The sequence below is a fragment of the Nicotiana tomentosiformis genome, chromosome 11 (genome assembly GCF_000390325.3).
Source record: "Nicotiana tomentosiformis chromosome 11, ASM39032v3, whole genome shotgun sequence".
NCBI classification, from domain to species: domain Eukaryota; kingdom Viridiplantae; phylum Streptophyta; class Magnoliopsida; order Solanales; family Solanaceae; genus Nicotiana; species Nicotiana tomentosiformis.
In genome coordinates, this window is record NC_090822.1 from 31,397,027 (window position 1) to 31,405,375 (window position 8,349).

An 8,349-nucleotide genomic window follows, 5' to 3' on the forward strand; every position below is an offset into this window, starting at 1 on the left:
CAAGGTTGGCTCCCAAGGAAGAAAAGAAATGAAAATGAGCCAAACCCACGTACTAAAACAAGTCTTCTGCCTAGCGATCATCGCACATGCGGTCATTTGACTGGTTCTGTGATTCCGCAGGTGCGGCCAAAAATTCCGCTTCTGCGGTTCCCTTCATCCCTCCTTCCTTCGCTTCTACGGAACAGACTCCGCTTCTGCGAAAACGACACATCACGCCCACCCTCGCACATGTGCATCTCTTTCCCGCGTCTGCTATCTCGCAGGTGTGGTCAAAACCTCGCACATGCGCATCCCTTCTGCCCAGCACAACTCCATGCCTGGGATGCTAAACGTGCTTTTACGGTCTCGCACCATCGGCCAAATCCTTCGCAGTTGTGATCGCACCAGACCTGGTGCACTTCAGCAGTTTCCCAAGTCCAAATTTGATCCGTTTTCAATCCGATTCGCACCCGAGGCCCTGCGGGACCACATCCAAATACACCAACACATCCCAAAACATGACACGAACTTAGTCGAAGCCTCAAACCACGTCAAACAACATCAAAATTACAAATTAACAATTGAAACCTTTCAAACATTCAAACATTCAAACTTCGCCGAATGCGTCCAAATCACACTTAAACTTTCCGGATTGATGTCAAACTTTACGCACAAGTCATAAATCACGATATGAACCTATTCCAAGTCTTGGAAACTCAAACGGACATCGATAACACCAAAGTCGACTTCAAATCAAATTTAAGAAATTCTTAAACTTTCAAAATGTTAACTTTCTATTATAAGCGCCGAAATGCTCCTGGTCCACTCGATACTCAACCCGAACATATGTCCAAGTCTGAAACTATCATACAAACCTTTTGGAACCTTCAAATTCTGATTCTGATGTCATTTACTCAAAAGTCAAACCTTAGTCAACTCTTCCAACCTCTTGCTTCCGAATTTAGAATTTTTCTTTTCAAATGAATTCCGAACTTCCCGAAATTTAATTTCGACTATGCGTACAAGTCATAATACATGAAGTGAACCTACTCAAGGCCTCAAACCATCGAATAACATGCTAGAGCTCAAAACAATCAGTCAGATCGTTACAAAGGCATTTATCCAAAAGGATTAAAAGTAATATCTTGGATCCTCATGCATATAATACGGGAGGACAATTTGATCTAAGAGGTGGTATTATGTACCTTTCCTAAAAGGAAGGACATAATCTATGTATTTTTCTCATGGAATAATTATAAGGAAAGTAGAAAGCATGCTTATATTTATTTTAATCAGTGAAAATGTCTAAAAACGGCTATTCTCCGAATTTTGTCATAGATTTGGAGGACAAGAATTTGACGAACTTCAATTGACCTGAAATTTGGTAGGTCCATTGAAAACGGCCTGGTGAGAAATACTCACTTATATGCAGTGAATCATGTCATATTTCAGTATTATCGAGGTCGTTTAGATGGAGGTTTAAACAGTTTATTGGATTAAATGAGTTTTAAATGTGAAATAACTATTCTTTACATATCAGTTTTATTTGTGTTAAATCTGGAACATGATTACAAATGATGATTTAACATTATACGATATATGGAAAGAATGTAAATCACATCGATTTAATCTCTAAATTCGCTTGAAGAAATTAATTTGAATTTGGTCATAGTTTTGGTGATCATGAATTTTACGATCATCAAAAGTGACCTGATAAGAAATACTCAGTATTATGCAGTGAATTATGTCATATTTCAGCAGTTTGAGGTCATTTAGATGGGTTTTTGGCAATTTACGGGAATAAAACGTTATTTGAATATGAAAAGTCATTATTTATATTGGTTTTATTTATGTTAAATCTGAAACATAATAGTACATGTTGATTTAATATAAATTGATATATGATAAGAATGTACCTCATATTTTAAGTTCTTTACAAAAATGCTTAAAACGCTAATTTTAAAATTTGGTCGTAATTTTGGAGATCATGATTTTAACGGCCTTTGTGTAATGACTCGATCAGTCATTTTGAGAAATTATACTTATCTTGGTAGTTTGAGGGTATGAGTAGCTCTGTATGATGTATTATGACTTGTGTGAATTGTCGGCTTTCGTTTTTATGTTATTCAGAATCGATTTGGAAGAATGAATTTCATTGTTTAATCTTTAAGTTGGAAGAGGTGATTAAGTTTGACTTTTATGAATTTGACCCTTGAACGACATTTTGATGGTTCCGTTAGGTTCGGATGGTGATTTTATACTTGGACGTATGCCCGAATTTGCATTTGGATATTTTTAGAAGGATTCAGTACTAATTAACGAAAGTGAGAAATTTGAAGGTTTGGAAAGTTTATAAGTTTGACCGCAAGTTGACTTTGTGGTTATCAGATTCGGATTGTGGTTTCGGGAACTGGAATAGCTTCGTTATGTCATTTTGTACTTATGTACAAAATTTGAGTTCATTCCGAATTGATTTGTTATGTTTCGACGCGCGTTTTGGAAGTGGAAAGTTGAAAGTTCATTTAAGTTTGATTTGAGGTGCGATTCGTCATTTTGATGTTGTTATGTGTGATTTGAAGCCTTGAGTAGGTTCGTGTAGTGTTATGGAACTTGTTGCTATATTAGAACGGGATCCTAAGGGGCTCGGGTGAGTTCGGACGAGGTGCGAATCATTTTTGGAAATTTTGGCTAAGGCTGGTTTGACAGAGGTTCTGGTGTGACTGCACCTGCGGAGTTATGGGCACATGTGTGGGGCCGCAAAAGCGATGGTGCCACCGCATAAGCAAAAGAAGACTGGGCTTCGAGTCTTCGCATATATAGTGGAAGAGGCGCCCCTGCGTGTGCGGGGGAGCGAAAGCAGCAATCGCTGAAGCGGGAATTTACTTGGTTACTGTGGAGCGCGGATGCGGAAGTATTTCCGCAGGTACGGACTCGCACCTGTGTGTGTGTGGTCGCCGCAACGGAGGTAGTGGAGCCTTCGGCAAACCGCAGGAGCGGAGGATTTCTCGTACATGCAAGACAACAAGCGTGACTAAATGAGTCGTAGGTGCGAAAGTGCCGGGCAAAGTATTAAGTTTAAGGGTTTCGTGATTTTCTTCATGTTGGACATTTCAAGCCGAGTCTTAGGCAATTTTCTTCTTGAGTTAAATCACTTGTGGTTAATTTTATTCACTAATTATGTTTCCCTATTGAATTTCCCACACAATCTGTGTGTTTTTGAGGTGTAATTTTGGGAGTTTGAGGCTAGGGATTTAGAGAGTTTAATTTGGGGATTTGAGTGATGATTTGGTATTGGATTTTGGTAAGTTTGGTATGGTTGGACTCGTGGTTGAATGGGCTTTCGGATTTTGTAACCTTTATTGGATTTCGAGACGTGGGCCTGGGGGGCTGACTTTTGAGTTGACTTTCGACATTTTGATTAAGAACTTAGTATTTTCTTATGGAATTGAGTCCTTTAGCTAGTGTTTATTGTATTGAATTGCTCTTGGCTAGTTTCAAGTCATCCGTAGGTCGGTACGCACGAGTTGGCATTTTTGGAGCATCATTTGGCTTGTTTGAAATAAGTAATATTTTTAAACTTGGTATTGAGGGTATGAACCCTGATTATAGGTGTTATGTGATTTTTTTGGAGGTGACGCACATTCTAGGTGACGAGCGTGCACCATAGAAATTGAGAATCAGTCAATTTCGTGTAGTTTGAATGCAATCTGAATTTTATATATACATTGAATGCAGTCTGAATTTTATTATCAAATATTAATTGACTTATTATGATCTATTTAATATTTCATATCTCAACTCCATAATGACTTCATGTATCTTGTCGTCTCACTTATAAAAAATTTCCTTTGGTCGTGATGAGATATTAATTTAAAGGATGCAATATATGTACCTTTTGCTATAATGAATTTAATTTCGATTTTTTGGCAAAATAAGAGATGGATATCTAGAATATTTTCATATAACCCTTGTGTTATTGAGCTTGATAAATATTTTATCTCTTGTGATACATGGATGCATGAGCTTGTTATTGTTAATATGTTTCCTAATCTGAACAATATTACTCTTCCTTATAAGAGAAAATGTTCTTCAAAATTGAGTTAAACTTATCTGTGCACTTACGTCTAAGTTATAATTATCTAGATAGGATTACAAGTTGGTCAAGGATGAACCTTAAGGTTCATTGAAAGTAGAGGCACTACCAACTTGTGGACCTGCTTAGAAGAAAATATAACTAAGAGGCATTTCTCCTCCAAAGGAAAGAGAGTTGGTGATAAATTTTAATCCATTTTTGATTGTGCTGTCTACTGAATATATATGCAAGATGTGATTTTGAGTATTTTTATGACATTCATGAATGATTACTCAAACTATGAATATATATTTGATGCACCGTAAATCCGAATGCTTTGAATAATTCAAGGATTTTAAGGTTTGAGAGAAGCACCATGGGAGTATATTAAATGACTACGATCTGATCGTAGGTAGGTAGCACTTTTCATTAGTTACTTATCAGAATAAATAATTATATCTCAATTATCTATATCGGGTACTTCATAATAGAGTGGTGTAGTAAAGAGTGTCACACCTCTTTTTTCCCGAGGGGACAAGGAATTTTAAGTGACATTAATCGAAATGGGATTATTTATTTGATCAGAGTCGCCCCTTGGGATAATTTATGGTGTCCCAATTTACCAATTTATTCTAAATCCCAAATCGAGGAAAATGACTCTATTTTTACAGTCTGCGAAAGCAGAAGATCGGGTAAGGAATTTTTTTAACCCGGGAGAAGGTGTGAGGCATTCACTCGTTTGTTTTTATACATATTGCGAATCGCGTCACGTGAAATGCACCCGCGATCTACAACATGTTGATTTTAATTATTTGTTTGAAGTTGTAGTCAAGTCACGTTTAACGCGTACTTGATTTGGGATTTACGTATCGTGACCATGCCACGGAAGCCGTACCCATAGTCACGATATTTTATTAATCGCGCCTAAAGCTACGAATGTTTATAAGTTGCTTATTCTAAATTTGGATCATTGTGGGCCATGAATTATGGATATGGATTTATTTGATAAACAACGTGTTTTGAGGAGTTAAGTTGACTAGAAATATGCAAATTATTGAGTACTTGACTAGTAAACTAACATTGCAATTAAGTAAAGGCTAGCAAGATTCAAATTGAGCCCAAGTAGTTGTTATATCCAAAGGTCAACTGGCAGCCTATTTAGTTCCAAATCATGCGGCCCACTCAAAGTTAGATGGTCTACTACCTTAATCCATTTGCACAAAATTGTGGCCTAAATCCTTTTGTTGAAACTATTAGTTACTACCATTGCCTAAATAAATGCTAAAACCCAAATTTAATGCTCTTAATTGGCCCCCCATACTGTCTATTTAACAGATGAACCATTATTCTTACAATTCATGACTAATTCAAATTTTAATTAACCAATACCATTTATTTGATCTCCATAGTTAATCAAAGAGAGATAGAAACTAAATCAAACTTAAGAAAAGATGATGAAACAAATAAATCAAGGCAACAAAATGATCACATGGGACTGACCAAAATCGTTAAGAGCAATGCAATATTTAATTGAAAAGAGAAAATGACTAAAGCAAAAAAGGCAATATAGAAATAGGAACGAACCTTTTTTAAGAGAACTTCAACCAATTTATTCTCCAATGTTAAAATCGGTACAAAGTCTCTACAACAATCATATCAACAAATTTTTTTCGGGACTCACAAACCAAGACCGAAGCTCACTCGAACCTAAACTCGTCGGTGGACTCGAACTCAACCTTGGAGCTGTCTTTTATGTGGAAACGGCACTGCTCTAAGGTGAAGTTTAAAGGAGTTTTTTGGCTGATTTTTGTAGCGGTAAATTGATGGAAAATCATTTGGGTTTGAGGAGAAAGGAGCTGTTTTTTGGAGGTCTTTTAAGGGTGTTTTTGGAGCTCTAGTCACCGGTTTCCATGGAGTTCTTCATGGGTTTTAAGGGTGTTTTATGTGGTGGAGAAAATGGCCAATTTTTATGGAGGTTTAGAGGAAGAGGATAAATATATTGTGAGGAAGAAGAAGAGAGCAACTGCGTTTGATTTATCTTGTGTTCCCTCAGATCTCTCTCTATTTTTTTTCTCTCTTTGTGTGTGTACATATATTAAGAATAGATGAGAGAAGGAGTGTTGAAAATAAACAATGGGTCAAGAAATAGTGACACATGAATAGTGTAGTAGGTGGTTGGTGGAACAAAGAAATAGTGAAAGGGTAGTGAGATGTGAAACGCTGTGATGACCCAAAAGGTCATCTTATGTTATAGAACTCAAATCTGCACTCTTAAGCCTTAAAATCTCATTTTTACCCTCCTCAATTTACGTGCGCAGTCCGAGCAGGTTTCCGGAAAGATTTTATGTTAAAAATTGATGAAAGTAAGAATTTATGCCTTAAAAGTTAATTTTAGTTGACTTCGGTCCACAATTTTGGTAAACGGGCCTGAATCCATGTTTTAACGGTCCCGATGGGTCCGTATTGAATTATGGGACCTGGGCATATGCCTGGAATCGAATTCAGAGGTCCCTATCTCAAGTTATGAATTGTTGATGAAAATGAAAAGTCTAAAAATTTATTTATTTTTAAGAATTGATTGATGTTTGACATTGTTAGTTCCGGGTCCATATTTTATTTCCGAAGCCCGGTATAGTTTCATTATGATATTTACGACTTGTCTGCGAAATTTGGTGAGAAACGGAGTTGATTTGACGTGTTTCAGACGTCCAATTACGAAGATATGAGTTTTAAAGTGTTCTTGAAAATTTTATTTGATTTGGTGCTAAATTCGTAGTTTTAGGTATTATTTTGGCGATTTAATCGCGCGAGCAAGTCCGTATGATATTTTTAGACTTGTGGGCATGTTCGGTTTGGAGCATCGAGGGCTCGGGTGAGTTTCGGATAGGCCACGAGATGTTTTAAACTTAGAAAATTTTGCTGGCATAACTGAACCTGTTGCAGGCCTCTGATCTCGCAATTGCGAGATCAGGCTTCGCAAATGCAAAATAAGCAGGCCTGGCAATTGTGATGTATCTATCGCAATTTCGAAGAAGGCCGGGGCCAGCATGTTTTCGCAATTGCGAGATTTTCTTTGCAATTGCGATGGGGGTCTGGGAAGGGTATGTTCGCAAATGCGAATTTTTGCCCGCAAATGCGATGAGCCAATTGTCGTAATTGCGATATATTCTTTGCAAATGCGAAGGCAGCGGAAATGTGAAGGATCTCGCATTTGCGATGACCCCTTCGCATTTGCGAGTTTCGCAATTGCGAAGATCAGGTCACAAATGCGACGTCCGCAGCTGATAACTTTGGACTTAGACGGGATTTTTCATTTCATTCTTCAATTTTTCGAACCCTAAACCTTAAGAGGGGATTTGACAAAGACCAAATCTTCCCCAAATCATAGGTAAGTGATTCCTAACTCTTTTCTTTCAATCTTTTACATCTTATAACAAGATTTCACCCTAGAATCTAGAAGTTTTATGGTGAGATTAGGATTTTTGGGTAGAACTTAGGAATTTCGAAAATTTGAGGATTTAGACCCCAATTTGATGTCGGATTCCAAAACTAATTACATATTCGGGATCGGGGGTGAATGGATATTGGTCCAAACCTCAAGTTTTGACCAAGCAGGCCCGGTGTTGGTTTTTGACTTTTGTTGGGGAAACTTAGGAAAACTGTAATTATACATTAGAGTTGATTCCTTTAGCGATAATTGATGATATTAAACTAATTATGATTAGATACGAGTGGGTCGGAGGTGAATTCTAAAGGGAAAGCGGTACTTGAGCAGTGAGTCGCTTGCGAAATTGAGGTAAGTGTTGTGTCTAACTTTGGCTTGAGGGAATAGGTATTGTGTGAGTATTTGCTACGTGTTTTGTTGTTGAATACGATGTATAGTTGAGGTGACGAGAATCTATGCATTGTGGTCGAGTCATAGCATGCGAGTGGAATTCCATTCTTGCAAATTTTTAGTCTTAAATCTTTTTATCCATACTTATTGTTGTTGTTGAATTGTTAGGGGACTTGTATCCGGTTCTACCAAGGTTGATAAAATTGTGAATATTGATTCGAGGTTGAGATGTTAAATTGTGAAAGTAATCATTGATGAAATATTGATTACTTTGTGAAACTTCTCTCTATTCGTTGTTATTGATTTTGTAAATTGTGAGAAAGAGTGTAAAGCACGAAGGGTGATGCCGTGCATGATTTATATATATTGTGAGGAAGAGTGTAAAGTACGAAGGGTGATGCCGTACGTGATTTATTTATATGGTGAGGAAGAGTGTAAAGCACGAAGGGTAATGTCATGCATG